The sequence below is a fragment of the Zingiber officinale genome, chromosome 1B (assembly GCF_018446385.1).
Source record: "Zingiber officinale cultivar Zhangliang chromosome 1B, Zo_v1.1, whole genome shotgun sequence".
NCBI classification, from domain to species: Eukaryota; Viridiplantae; Streptophyta; class Magnoliopsida; order Zingiberales; family Zingiberaceae; genus Zingiber; species Zingiber officinale.
In genome coordinates, this window is record NC_055986.1 from 58180540 (window position 1) to 58198139 (window position 17600).

Genomic DNA, 17600 nt, shown 5'->3' on the forward strand with positions numbered 1-17600 from the left:
CAAAATTTTTCTTTAGTCATGGATTGGTATTCTTGGCAGCCTGGAGGTGAAAAGTATAATTCGGTTGACGAGCAAATGTCGAACATCTGTAGAGTTGTGGTAGCTCATCCCACCCGTCTGTCATATGCCACCTCTTCTAAAATGAAGTTGGCCCTTGTTAGAGTGTATACTAAAAGTCTAGCTTTTTGTATAAATATTTAAGAATCACATTGGTCAAATATCTACATTTATATGCTAAGTGTAGTTGTTCAATTAATTTATATTGTAGATAACATGGTGTGTGGTGTCACACACAGAAGATCATGTTATCAATTCCTTATAAATTATAAACAGTAGCTCACGACTAAAATGAAAAGTAAAAACCATTGGTATAGTCGTAGTGTAATAAGGTATTAGTTTATCTTGACTAATAAATTACACTAGTACACTCTAAGTGTATTGAGTAGGACCATTTAAGATAAGTTCTTTTTATACTGACTTAATAAAAGAACAAGACCTTAGTTATTATGGAAGTGTGTGCTCTTAATCCTAATATAATAACAAGCACATATATTTAGTATTTATTTCTTTGACTTATCAAAGGGTGAGATTTAGCTTGATAAATCAATAGGCCCGATAAATTGGGAAATAATATTACTTATAGTGTGTATTATTGATTATAGAAGGAAACTGTGTCCTAGTTATCTAGGTTGAGAATGTCCCCAAGAGGAGCTCATAAGGATTGTCATGTTAAACCCTGCAGGTGGACTTAGTCCGACATGACGATAAAGTTGAGTGGTACTACTCTCGGAGCTAGATGTTAATTAAATGAGTTGTCAGTAACTCATTAAATTAATGAACATTCGATATCTTAAACATAGGGAGACTAACACACTCATGATAAGAAGGGACCCATAATGTAATTTGGGATTGGTGCGGTAGTGCAATAATAACTCTCTAGTGGAATGAGTTATTATTGATGAACTTAAGTTGTGTGTTCGGGGCGAACACGGGATACTCAAGCTTGTCGAGAGGTCAAAACTAATTTCTCCTCTAGGTCCCTGTCGTAGCTTCATTAGTGCCTCATAGTCCACTCATGAAAGCCCTTCTTGGTGTTCAAGAGGGGGCTGACCCATGGCTTGGTGACCAAGTCATAGGGGTCGGCCAATTCCTTCACAAAGGGGGCGACCCTTTGCTTGGTGTCCAAGCAAAGAGGGGCCGGCCACAATAATTCAAAATAGGAGGGGTGTTTTGAATTTTTAAAATCTTCTCTTTGTAGACATCTACAAGTTTTAAAAGAGAGATTTTAAAATTAAAACTTTCCTTATTTGAATTAGGCCACATGGTTTAAAAGAGAGCTTTAAAAGTTTTAAAACTTTCCTTATTTAACCATCCTCATGGTTTTTTTAAAAATAGTTTTAAATTTAAAACATTCCCTTTTTGAAACCATGTTAAAAAAGAAAATTTTAGAAGAGGTGTTTTAAATTTTAAAACTTGGTTTTAATTTTTAAAACTTTCTTTTTTTAACATCTATTTTAGGAAATTAAAAGAGAGCTTGTAAACTTTTATAAGAAATTTCCTTCTTTGCTTATAAAATTTTTACAAGATAATTTTTCCTTCTTTTAAGGGACCGGCCACCCTTGCTTGGTGCCCAAGCAAGGGGCCAGCCAATCAATCTATTAAAAGGAGAAAAGGAAAAACAAGAGGAAGATTTTAATTTTTGTAAAAATCTTTCCTTATTTGCCTTGGGTAAGTATTATAAAAGAAGGGGAGGAGAGGCCTCATGGAGCAATCTATTCTTTTCTCTCTTCTCTCTAGTCTTCTTCTAAGGGTCAACCCTTGCTTCTCTTCATTCTAGGGCCGGCCACCTCTATGTGGTTGCTTTGTGTGGCCGGATACAAAGAGAAGGAGAAGAAGAGGAGAAGTAGGGTAGACATCAATTCTTATTCTCTTGTTGGAGCTCTCTATTGTGGCCGGCCCTCTCCCTCTTCTTTTCCCCTTGCTCTCTTTTGTTCTCTTGTGGTAGTAGCCGGATTTTAGAGAAGGAGGAAGAAGGCTTTTGGGTGGTGTTCATCTTGGAAGATCGTCGCCCACACGACATCCAAGGCGAGGTGAGGAATACGGCAGAAGATCTTGAAGTTATTAGCATACAAAGAAAAGGTATAACTAGTAATTTTCTTCCGCATTATGCTAGTATTTTCTTTGTATGAATTCCAAACACAAGAGACATTATATTCTAGTTTTTCAAATTTGTTATTCGAGTTTGTGTTTTTTTTATTTTTCAAATTTGTGATTCGATTGTTTCTTTTGGTTAAACCTAAAGTTATATAAGGAAATTAAATATTAGTTTTCCTTAAAAGGCTTTGTCTAGGCGGTGGTGGATGTTCTCATACCCAAAGAGGCCATGTGCCTCGTCATGCAGTTCTGGAAGCCAATTTTGGAAATTAATATTTAATTAAATTTATAACATAACCGGTACGATCTTCCTAGGACCAACTAACAGCCCTTTCACAGAACCAATTGATGATATTTGTACAATTTGTGACAGCTCATCCCATCTAGCTGTTATTTGTCACTTCTTCCATATGACTGTTCCCTCTCTTCCAGAACTTCAAAATCCATTCCAAACCGTAAATCAATATGATTCAGTTCCTAGTATTTCTAGTTATGACCAGGGAGATCTTCAAATTCAGAACTTCCAACCCCAGCACACTTTTAAGGAGGATGAACAGTCAATTCCATAGCAGCATATCCCTGATTTACCTCAACAGTACAATCAAGATTTGATGGACCATTAAAATTTGGAAAATAACTGTATTCAAAGTGTTGAGTATTCTTCTCACGCAAATCAAAGTTCATCAGAATTTCAAGATGACTCAATATTGGATGGACCATAATAGTTGCAATCAAAAGAGCCAACTACCTGGGAGGACTCCCAAGACTCAGATATTCCTACTCCCAGTCAGATGAAGACCAAAATACATGAATTAGAAAAGCTCTTGATGCAAGAGGGGATCTTGTTCCTTCGATCCCTATAGCAAGATGATGTGTCAAGTCCAAATTCGAAGCCTCAATTGAAGGATGATTTGGAGGGGATAGAATGTAAATCTGAAGGTGACTGTGATCATGATTCTGTAGCTCTACAAGACTCCTCTACTGCTTTGAATGGTGATGTTATATTTGATGACACTCTGATCACTGATAGGACCATTGATGCATCTTCAACTAGTCTTGCTAATGTTCCTTTTGCAACTTTTGATAATTCTTGCTTGATGGATGATGGGATCATAGAATATGTAGATGTTGATATTAATTAATATGCAACCCTCCGAGTGGGAAGTGGTGGAAAGCTGGGGACCCCAAAGCTGGACACTCCCACCTTTGCCTATACTTCACATTCATCAGAACAAGGCCTCAATATCAACTGCGATCACCGTGCTCTTAGCCTGGACACTTCAAGTGAACCTTCTCCTACCGTTAAGAAGAATCTTTAAGGAGAAGAAGAAGGAGAGAGCAATTCCTCATGATATGTTTCCCATGATGAAAGTTCCCTCCGTATTTTGGGTCACTAGCTGGAAAGTCCAGAGGTATCTCACTCCGGAAAGATCACAATTTAGATGAGCTTAATAAGGTGGTCGAGCTAATAACCTTAAACAAGCACTTCTTAAGAGGCAACCCAAGTTCAATCTTATTTTCATTCATGTTTTTAGTTCCTTTCTAGTTTCATTTCTTTCCTCATAATAAACTCATATCCTCTACTTAATTTTTCTTGTCTATCTTCTTTTTATAGGATTCAATATTGTGGAAGAGTGCAACTCACAGATAGTGAAGTATCTTCAAAACATGAATGTCTCAACCATTTGGAGCTTATCACTTAGTAACTTATCTAAACTTCATAAAACCTCCTCCATATATCATTTTTAGTTTTCATTGGGACAATGAAAAGTTTAAGTCTAGAGGATGCATTAGGTTTAGTTTAGTTTTTGTTTATTTCTCTTTGCGTAATAAATTTTTCCTAGTTGCATCACTTATCATGTCATTGTTGTTTGTTCTTAATGCAAAATTCTAGCATGTTTTATCTAGATATTTATGTTATGTGATTTGGTATGCTAGTATGCCTATTGATCTATGTTTTCCTATCCATAGTAGCATGAAGTGAGCATTGCAAGTACTAGAAGAATTTGAATGTTGTCCTAGTTTTAGGATCTCTTCACATTATGCTTGACTTTGATGGTAGATATTTTTGAAAATAGTCATGATTCATAGAACTGAACTAGTACTCTTGCTTCTATGATGACCTCTCAACTACATTTTGGTTACTGGATAAACTCAAATCATGTAAGCTCATTTGAAAAAATCAATCCCAAAGAAAAAAGAAAGAAGGAAAGCCCGGAGGTATCTCACTCCGGCTCTTGGCTTAGACACTTCAAGTGAACCTTCTCCTACCGTCAAGAAAAATCTTTAAGGAGAAGAAGAAGGAGAGAGCAATTCCTCATGATATGTTTCCCACGATGAAAGCTCCCTCCGCATTTTGGGCCACTAGTCGGAAAGTATGGAGGTATCTCACTCCGGCAAGATCACGATTTAAGCGAGCTGAATAAGGGGTCAAGCTAATGAACTTAAACAAGCACTTCTTGGGAGGCAAATCAAGTTCAAACTTACTTTCATTTTAGTTTTAGTTTCTTTCTAATTTCTTCACTTCGCTCATAATAACTCTAATCCCTCTACTTAATTTCTTTTGTCTATCTTATTTTTATAGATTTTAAAGTTATGGAGGAATGTGAGTATCGGATAGAGAAATATCTTCAGAACATGAATGTCTTAACCATTTGGAGCTTATCACTTGGTAACTTCTCTAAACTTCATAAATCTCATCCACATTCCATTTCTAGTTTTTATTGGGACAATGAAAAATTTAAGACTGGGGGATATTTGGGTGTAGGTTAGTGTTTATCATATTTCTTAGTTTTTGTACATTTCTTTTTGAAAATTTTCCTAGTTGCATCATTCATCACATTATGATTGCTTGTTCCTTAATGCAAAATTCTAGCACGTTTCATCTAGATATTTATGCTGTGTGATTTGGTGTCTAGTATGTCTATTAATCTATGTTTTCCTATCCATAGTAGCATGAAGTGAGCATTGTTATTACTAGAAGAATTTAAATGTTGGCATAGTTTTAGGATCTCTTCATATTATGCTTGACTTTGATGGTAGATATTTTTGAAAATAGTCATGATTCATAGAACCAGACTAGTACTCTTTCTTCTATGGTGACCTCTCAACTACATTTTAGTTACTGGATAAACTCATATCATGTAAGCTCATTTGGAAAAATCAATCCAAAAAAAAAAAAAAGGTTTGTTCAAGTTTGATACTTTGCAAACATTCAAAGAAAGAAGAAAAAAAATAAGGGATAAAAAATAGTTATCGTGAGTGGAAACTAACAATTCACCCATTTGAGACCGAGTTAGGTTACTGGAGAAATGAATGTTATGTTTCTCTTTATACTGAGTATTCCTTTGAGACTTGTGTAGACGATGCATAGCATTTTTTAAGGGAACGAACCTTGCATGTCACAGGTAAGTGCCTATTGCCGGAAGTATGAGGAATACAATTAAATGAAAAATTAACTAGGCTTAGAGATTGACACTTGAAAAAGTTAAACCACTTATTACACTGAGCACGGAGAACTTCTACTTAGACCACACTCAAATAATTTTTTTATCATACTCATCAATGAAACTATATGACAGGTTTATATTGATTCAGTAGGGATTATTACATGTCATCTATGCACATAAATCTAGATTGCAAGTTTTGCTTGAGGACAAGCAAAGGTTTAAGTCTGGGGGTGTGATGTGCGTGGATTATATACACTTTTATGCATACTTTGACACATATCTACTTGTATTTCATTAGCATAATCTATGTTTATTACACCCTATTTCATTATAATGTCATACTTTCATTATATTTTGTTTGAAGATCTACTCTTTGCTTGTTTTAATTGATAGGACGCGATTTGGAGCAAAAACAGAGCTTAAATGAAATTTAGAGTTTCTAGAGTGTTTAGGCCATGTGAAACTCACACGGGCATGCGAAAACTAAGTTTTTCCATGTTCTGGCCATGTGAAAACCACACGGCCGTGTGGAGGCCATGTGGGAGGCGTGTGGAGGCCGTGTGGAATCCACACGACCGTGTGAAGATCGTGTGGAATTTTTAGTACTGCAGACTAAAACTAAAACGGTCATAACTTTATTCTCGGTTAGAGTTACGGGTTGTTTTTTATATCAAAATGTAGATAACTTCAATATCTACAACTTTACTGAAGACTTCAACCAGAGAAAACCCCATCTTGGTAGACTAATTACAATGAAACATAGCCATGCAGAGCCATGACAAGGGTCATGCAAGGGGTGTGTGAGATCCACACAACCGTGTAACACTTCTAGAGAGCAAGTAGAGGTAGGTCATGTGAGCCACACGGCCGTGCAAGATTTTCAGAGGTTAAGTAATGTCAGGCCATGTGAGCCATATGACCGTGTGAATCTATCCAGAAACTAAAGCAGAACATGACCGTGTGAGCCATACGACCGTGTCATCCTAGTTGAGAGTAAGAAGAAAGAGGTTGTGTGGACCACACGGCCATGGCACGAGCCGTGTCACATTTCCAAAGAAGGAGAGGACCTTGGCCGTGTGGACCACACGACCATGTCACGGGTCATGTGGAACCCCGTTCCTAGCTCTATAAAAGGGGGTTTTCTCCCCTTTTCACCCATCTTTGGTTTGGGGCTCACCCCAATTCCTTGGAGAAAGTTTCTCCCCCTTGGGGGAGCCCTAGAATCACATCTTCGCCAATCCGTCCACCCCTAGAGCAAGGGAATGCCTCCAAAGATGCCACGCTTCAAGGATAAGCACTCTCCTCTCTTTACTTATTTGTATTGGGTTGTAGTTTGCTTCTTACACCAGGTGTCTCAGATCTGGGATCTTTGTCTATGAGAACCCGATCGGGAATTAGGTTGCTGATATCGTCACATGGTCCTACTTCCTCTATGTTGACCGCCACGTCCCATTAACTTCTGACCGTCATGTCCCCTTGACTTCTGACTACCATGACTTTATCGGACCCCACCATTATGCATCGTATCATAAACCTCCTCCAAGTCTAGTCGAAGGAGGCTCAGGTTCGACCGACTAGACTCAAGTTCTAGTATACTTATTCCACTATAACATCCTTAAATATTGCTCCTTTTCCCAAATCCTTGGATGTGTAACCTATTTAATTATCCAACTAACCTCGGGGGAAGGGTCTCATCAACCCTTCGAAGCCGACTCTTCACATCATCCTCTTTAAAAGGGGTTGACTCCCTTTACATCGCTGTGCTTTTCTTGCTGACCTCTCCTAACCATGGAATCTATTTCTGAGTCTAATAAAGTATCACCCCTACGCCAACAACTAGCACATCTAACTCAGTTACTTATTCAAAAGTACACTGCTTTAGCCGAGATGGCACATGTGATATGTGTAGATTATATACACTTTTATGCATATTTTGACGCACATCTACTTATATTTCATTAGTATAATATATGTTTATTACACCCTATTTTATTATAAAATCATACTTCCATTACATTCTAGTCAGAGATCTGCTCTTTGCATATTTTGATTAACAGGATACATATTGGAGCAAAAATGGAGCAAAAATACACACGAGAACAACTTTGGAAGAAATCAAACCAAGGCCGTGTGACCCACACGGGCGTGCTCCCCCACCAGAGGCAAATCAAGCCACGGATATGTGAGTCACACGACCATGTCAATATCTTGTGGCCAGGCAGCACACAGCCATGACAAATGGCACGACCGTGCCAACTTTCCAGAGGTGAAGAAGGCCACGATCGTGTGAATCCACACGGCCGTGTGACTTTGGCAGAGAAGAAGAAGACCACGGCCATGTGATCCATATGGCCGTGTGAATCAACCCGAGAGGAAGTCCGGTGAGGCCGTGTGGATCCACATGGTCGTGACACGGGGTCGTGCCACGTTAAAACAGAGTTGTGCTAAATTATGGATGGATTATAGACCGATCGTAAAACGACCATAACTTTGTTGTCGGTTGGAGTTTTGGTCTGTTATTTATACTAAAACGTAGCTAACTTCAAGATTTACAACTTTGTTTCAGATCCAACAGAGAGATAGCATTGCCTACCCATGCTAAATGGTACGACCATGCCTCCCAATGCGGGTTCATTTGGTCCTTCGTCCAGACTGCAGATCAAACTTTGAACTACCATAACTTTTGGCTCGGTTGGAGCCAGGGCTCGATCCAAATATCAGATTGTATATAATTTCAAGAGCTACAATTTGGTTCAGGGTGAATCATGAGAAAACCTGATTTAATGGGTGAAAACCCTAGTTTACCAAACCCCTATAATCCTTATTTTTCTGGATAGTTTGGAGGAGGTATAAAAGGGCAAGAACCTCATTCTTTGACTCATCTTGGGTTTGAAACTTTGTCCCTTTCCTTGGAGAAGGGTCCTCCCCTTAGGCAGAAATCCTAGAGCTTCATTCACCTCTATCCCTTGATGATCTGTCCATCTCCGGAGCAAGGAGGCATCCGCAAGACATCGGAAACATTGGCAAGCATCTCTTCTTCCCCTTCTTCTCACATATAGGGTTGTAAGTATGCTTTACTTTATGTTTTTGGGTTGTTCTTTCTTTGCAATGGAGTAGATCTCCTTTCTAGGATTAGGGAGTATATGTGATGTGATGGAGATGTAAAACTATGTGGATTTGCGATGTTTCTATTCAATGACTTGTTAATGCCTTGTTCATATTTGATGAAATATGTGTGTGAAGCTTATATATATGTCTTTTGCATGTTTTATCAAATGGTTGTGTAGAATTGTTAATCCCGTAGGGGGGATATCCTAGATCGTATGACTGAGGAATGTTGGTGATAGGCTGCCCCACTAACTGACGTCTAGGGTATCACCTTAAAAGGAGAAACAAATCTTCACAAGGAAATATGGGATCGGGCATAATTACTATTTCTATTTCTATGTTATTGTGCGTTAGTGTGTTTCTATGTTGTATGACCGAGGGGCGTTAGTTACATGCTGCCCCGCTAACAGACTTCATAGGAATCACTTCCATTTAGTAGCATAGGACATGGAGTAGGAGATCATGCTGACTTATCCACTGCAGGGGAGAGTCGATAATGCATCTAACTTCCTATAAGAGCATGAACATAGAGGATAGGAACTAAACAATCTATGTAACATTGCCTAGCATCACAAGGAAACCAAAATCCTAGAATCGCACCTTAAACCATCTCTCACATCCTCTTAGCTCAACCCCTCTCAAGATCCACCATCTCTTCTCTTTCTCTTACTTTCTTTTCTAACCAATCTTACGTTTGTCTAGATAATTCACCGTGCAAAGTTGACTAATGCTTAATTAGCAATCCCTGTAGGATCGATAATCTTTTTATTACTGACGATGAAACCATGCACTTAGGGTTGTATAACAAGTTTTTGGCGTCATTACCGGGGACTGTTTTCGATTAACATTAGTTGATTAGCATATGAGTTACTCTAGACATTTTCTTTTTCCTTTTTTGCATTTTTCTTTCCTTTGTTTTTAATTCTTCATTTTTTTATTTGTTACTTCTACATGTCTATCTTGTTTTGACTATAATTATTTAGATGGATATGTTTAAACTGAACTCTAGATTGAAAGCTCAATTTCAAAAGTTTAACCAAATTTCTGTTGTGAATTCTAATACTCTTTTTTGTGAGATTTGTTGTGCAACTGGTCATATATATGATAATTGTCCAACATTATTTGACCGTACATATGGAATGCATGTTTTCTCTAACTTTAATCAAAGGTCAAAGCAAAATTTTTATAAAGCTTGTAAAGAAATAGGTCATTCAATTGAAAGTTGCTATAAGCTACACAATTTGGGAACATCAATAGATGAACTCAATAGAAAAATAGATGAAATGACCTCATCAAATTCACACACATATGACTCCGACTCGAAGGATCCCCAATTTTCTTTTAGCTTCAAGAAGGGATAAGGCAACTATGTAGATGCTATGGAAGCTCAATCATCATCTATGGTGGATAGACTTTTGAAAGGTTTAGAGGAGCTTTAAGCTCTTCAAGCTGAATCACGCAGGGACATCAAGAAAATGAATGATACACTTGATAGGATGGACTCAACAAATAATAAAATTTCAGCTAATCTCTTAGCTTGACAAGAGTCTATAATGAGGAAATACTATGATGAACTTGAGGATTATGAATCTAAGACTTTGATAAAGGAGTGCACCACTTTAATTCCATTACTTCCTAATATCAAAGATCCAGAAGAACCTTCCCTTCCTACATCTGAACCTATTTATAGTCACATTGTGGAGGGATGTGTAGGGATGACCCAAGAATCACTCCCCTTAGTCATACAACCATTAGCCACTTTGGATGATGTAGGATATGAACTAATCGATGTTGAGAGTGTAGGGACTTGTGCAATAGAAGTAAAGTCTCAAGAATCACCTCTTTTAGTAAGACCATCACTTGAGCCACAACCTTCCTTATCTAAATGTCAAATCATGTTAGATGATTTACTTACATTAGTAATTGGTAAAAGTCAAATTTCAATTGATTTATCTACTATTACTAATCAATTCTTTTTTGAGCATGGTGGTGGTAGGACGTACGTTGCATAGGAGTCACAAGGACAAGATAGTGTTAAACCTTTGAAGGAGGGCATATTTGTTGAAAAATTGAGAGCCCTTGGTAAGAGGGTTCTAAAATATCTTACCCTTCCAAGAGCGAGATTTAGATGAATTTAATGAGGTGGTCGAGCTAATGACCTTAAACAAGCACTTCTTGGGAGGCAACCCAAGTTCATTTTCCTTATTTTTATTTATGTCTTTAGTTCTTTCTAGTTTCATTTATTTCTTTATAATAAACTCGTATCCTCTACTTAATTTTTGTTGTCTATCTTCTTTTATAGAACTCAAAGAATTAGGAGGAGGGCAACTACATGATGGAGAAGTTCATGACATGTGTATTTGACACTCATCATTTGATAACTTCTCTTACTTTAAATCTCCTCCATATTTTATTTCTAGTTTCCATTGGGACAATACAAATTTTAAGTCTGAGGGAGGTTTGAGTTTAGTGTAGTGTTTGTTATAATTCTAAGTTTTTGCACATTTTTTTTTGCATAATAATAAATTTTTCATAGTTGCATCATTCATCACATTATGCCTGCTTGTCCCTTAATGCAAAATACTAGCATGCTTGTTCTAGATTTATGTGGTTTATGGGTTACTTATGGTGCTAGTATATTTAGTAATCTATCTTTTTCTATCTATGATAGCATGAAGTGAGCAATATTTTTACTGTAAGAGTTTAAGTATTCGCCTTGTTTTAGGATCTCTTACACCTTACCTAGTTTTGATGGTAGATAACTATGAAAATAGTCATAATTTATAGAACTTGATTAGTACTAGTGTTTCTATGGTGACTTCTCAAACTGCATTTTGGTTACTGGATGAGGCTCGAATCATGTCAACTCATTTGGAAAAAAATCAAAATATCCCAACATTTGCATTTATTTACATTTATGTTCAAGTATTATATCTTGCAATCACTTAGAAAAAAAATGATGATGAAAAAAAATGAATGAATAAGAGATATAAAAAATAATTGTCGTGAGTTGAAACTAGCAAGTTACCCTTTTGAGACCGAGTTAGGTTACTGGGGAAATAACTGTTATGTTTCTCTTGATATCGAGTATACCTTTGAGACCATGGGTAGATCGTGGAGGATGAACCAAGCGTGTGACAGGTAAGTGTCTATCGCCAGAAGCATAAGGAACATAGTTTTATGACGACTTGACTAGGCTTAAAGATTGATACTTGAAAATTTTAGGCCACTATTGCACTGAACATGGAGAACTACTACTTAGGTTGTACTCAAACAACTTTCGTATCTTGCTCACTAATGAAATCATTTGATAGGATTAGATTGACTTAGTAGAGATTATGATGCACTATTTAACCACATTTAGATGCAGTTTTTGCTTGAGGACAAACAAAGGTTTAAGTCTGGGGGTGTGATGTGCATAGATTATATACACTTTTATGCATATTTTGACACATATCTACTTATATTTCATTAGCATAATCTATGTTTATTGTACCATATTTTATTATAATATTATACTTTCATTATATTCTGTTCGAATATATGCTCTTTGCATATTTTGATTGATATGACGCATATTGGAGTGAAAATGGAGCAAAAATGCACACGAGAATAACTTTGGAAGAAATCAAGCCAAGGCCGTGTGACTCACATGGTTGTGCTCCCCCACCAGAGGCAAATCAAGCCATGGTCATGTGAGTCACACGGCCATGTCAATATCCTATGGTCAGGTAGCACACGGTCATGCCAAATGGCACGGCCGTGCTAACTTTCTAGAGGCGAAGAAGGCCACGGCCGTGTGAATCCACACGGCCGTGTGACTTTGGCAGAGAAGAAGAAGGCCATGATCGTGTGACTCACGCGGCCATGTGACTCAACCTGAGAGGAAGTCTGGTGAGGCCATGTGGATCCACACGGCCGTGCCACGCTAAAATAGAGCTATGCTGAATTCTGAGTATATTGCAGACCGATCGTAAAACGACCATAACTTTACGCTCGGTTGGAGTTTTCGGTTGTTCTTTATACTGAAACATAACTAACTTCAAGATCTACAACTTTGCTTTAGGTCCAACAGAGAGATTGAAGGCGCTGGAATTTCGTTCTATTTAAATTTCTCTGTACAAAAATTATACAAGTACAGAACTTTTCTTAGCAACCCGCGTGTTCGATTAGACATGTGTTTGATCAATCAAGCAAGATCTTGATGGATCAAAGTACACCTTGATCGAAATACAAGATCGTTGACCTCTTGTGTTGGTATTCAAAATCGATACAAAGAAAACTAAACTAATTACGCAGCGAAATTAAAGAACTAGTTGTACCTTTCTTTTGTAGTTAAAGACCTCTTGATCTTCTGTTGTATTCCTCTCCTCTTCTTGGACATCGTGTGAGCGACGATCTACCAAGACAACAACCGCCCTTCCCTTCTTTTCTTCCAAACTGCTGGCCACCAAGGAAAGCTCTAGGATGGGGCATCTTCTTCTCTTCTTCTCTTCTTCCTTCTCCTCTTCTTCCTCTTCTCCAATCCGTCGGCCACCAATAGATCCTAGCATGGAGGGGTGCCGGCCCTAGCAAGGAGGGGTGCCGACCCTAGCAAGGAGGAGGGGGCGCTGGCTCTTGTTATGGAGGAGGAGGCACCGACCCTTGTTATGGAGGAGGCGCCGACCCTTATTATGGAGGAGGAGGGGCGCCGACCACAAGGAACAGATATGCCTGACCCTAGCAAGGAAAAGATGTGGTGGCGCTGAAAACAAAAACCAACAACTCATGGATGGGTGAATGCGAGGCTTTATATAGAGGCTACAACAGGGATCTTGAGGAGAAATTGGTTTAGGCCTCTTGATGGGCTTAGGCTTCCTGTGTTCGGCCTGAACACCCAACTCAAGTCCATCAATAATAACCCATACCACTAAAAGGTTATTATTGAACTACCGTACCAATCTCATATTACAATATGGGTTCCTTCTTATCATTAGTGTGTTAATCTCCCTACGTTTAAGATATCGTATGCCCGTTAATTAAATGAGTTACTGACAACTCAATTAATTAACATCTGATTCCAATAGTAGTACCACTCAACTTTATTATCATGCTGGATTAAGTCCACATGCAGGGTTTATATAATAATCCTTATGAGCTCCTCAAGGAGACATCATCAACCTAAATAATTAGAACATAGATTTCTTCTATAATCAACAACACACCATATAAACAGTACTATTTCCCAACTCATCAGGCCTATTGATTTAACGAATAAATCTCACCCATTGATAAGTTGAAGAAATAAATACTAAGTATACATACTTGTTATTATATAGGGATTAAGAGGATGCACATCCATAATAACAGAGGTTCTGTTCTTTTATGTAGTTAGTACAAATTGAACAACCTCAAACGGTCCTGCTCAATACACACATAGTGTACTAGTGTAATTTTATAGTCAAGACAAACTAATATCAAATTACACTACAACCGTTCCAATGGTTTGTCCCTATCCATCTTAGTTATAAGCTAATATTTATAATTTATAAGGAACTGATAACATGATCTTTTGTGTGACACCACACACACCATGTTATCTACAATATAAATTAAATGGACAACTGCATTGACATATATATAAATATAAAATGCAAATATTTGACCAAAGTGATTCTCATTTCAAAATATTTCAAAATAGATGTTCATACAAAAGCTAGGCTTATAGTATACATCTCAACAAGGATAGCATTGTCTACCCATGCTAAATGGTATGGTCGTGCCTCCCAAATGTGGGTTCATCTGGACCTCCGCCTAGACTGCAGACCAAATTTTGAACTGTCATAACTTTCGGCTCGGTTGGAGTCAGGGCTCGTTCCAAATATCATATTGTAAATAATTTCAAGAGCTATAACTTTGGTTCAGGTTGAATCATGAGAAAAACTGGTTTAATGGGTGAAAAATCCAGTTTATCGGACCCCTATAATCATGGTTTTTCTGGGCAATTTGGAGGAGGTATAAAAGAGTCAAGAACCTCATTCTTTGACTCATCTTAGGTTTGGGACTTCATCCCTCTCCTTGGGGAAGGGTCCTCCCCTTAGGGGGAAACCCTAGAGCTTCATTCACCTCCATCTCTTGACGATCTGTCCATCTCCAGAGCAAGGAGGCATCCCCAAGACATCGGAAACATCGGCAAACATCTCTTCTTCTCCTTCTTCTCACATCTAGGGTTGTAAGTATGCTTTACTTTATGTTTTGGGACTGTTCTTTCTTTGCAATGGAGTAGATCTCCTTTCTAGGATTAGGGAGTTTATGTGATGTGATGGTGATGTAAAACTATACAAATCATATGTAATTCATCTTTGATCCAAAAAAGGTTTTGTAAATTGAAAATGAAAGATAACTAAATTCCCTACATTTAAACAGAAGAACCTGAAGTGAAATTCATTTATCCATTGAGGCTAATTTACATCACAACAAAACCAAAAGCAATAGGGTCACAATATAATTCCAAATTCATCAGTTAGTGGTATAAAAATCATATGAAATTCATCTTTGATCCAAAAAGGATTGTATAAATTAGTTATGAAAGCTAACTAAATTTTCTACATTTCAACAGAAGACACTGAAATGAAATTCGTTCGCCCATTGAGGCTAATTTACACCACAACAGAATCAAAAGCAGCAGGGTCACAACATAATTCCAAATTTGTCAGTCAGTGGTATAAAAATCATATGTAATTCATCTTTTATCCAAAAAAGTTCTGTAAATTGAAAATGAAAGATAACTCAATTTTATACATTTAAACAGAAGAACCTGGAGCAAAATTTGTTCACCCATTGAGACTATTTTATACCACAACAGTACCAAAAGCAACTGGGTCACAGCATAATTCCAGATTCGTCAGTCAGAATCATATGAAATTCATCTTTGATCCGAAAAAGATTCTATAAATTAGTAATGAAAGCTAACTAAATTTTCTATATTTCAATAGAAGACACCAATGTAAAATTTGTTCACCCATTGAGGGTAATTTACACTACAACAGAACCAAAAGTAACAAGGTCACAACATAATTCCAGAACATCTATGAAACATCAACACAATCTAAGGCACCCAAAATTCACAAGACATAGAAGCTAATTTAAAGCATTAACATAGTTGAATACATGAACAATTTGTATGGTTCAAAACATGATATCATAGCAAGTAAAACAAGCCAACTTTACAAGCTATAAAATTCAAAACTACACCAGACATAGAGGCTAATTAAAACAATAACATGGTTGAGAACATGCCTTAAACACTTAGCCATCTACTCCTTGTCTTCCTTGGAAATCCTAGCATCGGTGGAGAATAAGAGGGTGAGGAGGTCTTCCTAGGGTTGGCGGCAGCAAAAACCAGAGAGAGCTTTATAAGGTAAGGTTTAAATAAATAGGGGACTTAGAACTTGGTCTAAATTTTCTATTTCCATGCCATATCTATCTACATATAAAAATTCACAATATATAAAATTTGCTAAGTCATTTATTTTATTTTTATAAAAAAATAAAACTGATTCCCATGGGTGTAACATTTCCATCTTTATCCCAAAAATTCATATATGAATGCTAAGTCATTTATTTCATTCCTTTTTTTTGTAAACTTAATATGATATAAGTTTAAATGGGGAGTTATTTCCATGGTTATAAAATTTCCATATATAGTTTACTTATTTAATTTGTTTATTCTTTGTAATTACCCCTTATGTATCACGTAATATTTTATTTCCATATTAATTAGATGAATATTCTCTACAAATTTATACATACTAAGTTTTTGGATTAAATTTCATTAAATTTCGTATGTTATATTAGTATAGTGATTAGTTATTAATCTTTTATTAAATTTTGTGTATACCATATAGATTTATATTTTTCTTCTATATTATATATATATATATTTCGTAAGTTATATTAGTATAGTGATTAGTTATTAATCTTTTATTTAATTTTGTGTATACCATATAGATTTATATTTTTCTTCTATATTGTTTAAAGCATAACCTAAATTTATAAGTCTTTCTAAATGTTATACATATTTGTATTCTACCATATTCTTAATATAAAATAAATAAATCTATAATTAAATATGAATTCTAATTAATTATAATTAATCCAATAAATATCCTTAATTAAATAAGTAGTTTCGAACACTACAATAATTTGCACCATGAGTATTGTTGTCTACATATACTGACATGACGTATATATATTTCTCGACATGTTAATTTTGATGAATCTATATTTCCTTTTGCAGCCTCAACAACAACTCCATCTTCAAACGGTGGTACCTTCTTGACATCACCTAATATCCCATCTAAATTACCACATGTTGCTCATCCAATTAAACCCACTAGAGATGCAAGAGGAGATGACATCCTAGGTACTATTCCCCGTAAATTCTCCTAGGTCATCAGAATCAACCCAAATGGCTACTCCATTGAGAGCAGCGCATCTTGATAAAAGGAACAATGTTATGGAACCTATTATGTGTCCAACCTTGGAAGCATCGCTTGTCGAAGATAATGTGCTCTCTATTTCTAGATTTTCAGATAATATAAGTCCGTCATCTAAATCACCATATCAGTCTACTTTCTCGTCACCATCAACAAATAATTCAGATGATAATGCTCCTCGTTGCATGCTTCCCTTAAGTGGCATCTATGCACGTTGCCCACCAATGACAACTCGGCATCCCCTTCCATGAGCTTTAGTAGTCTCTTCAAAATCTATTGAACCAACTTGTTTCATACAAGCGAATAAGGATCCAAATTGGTGTAGTACAATGACTACATAATTTGATGCACTTCTCCGTAATGGAACATGGAGCCTAGTTCCGCACAGTCCCTCCTTGAATGTTGTAACTCT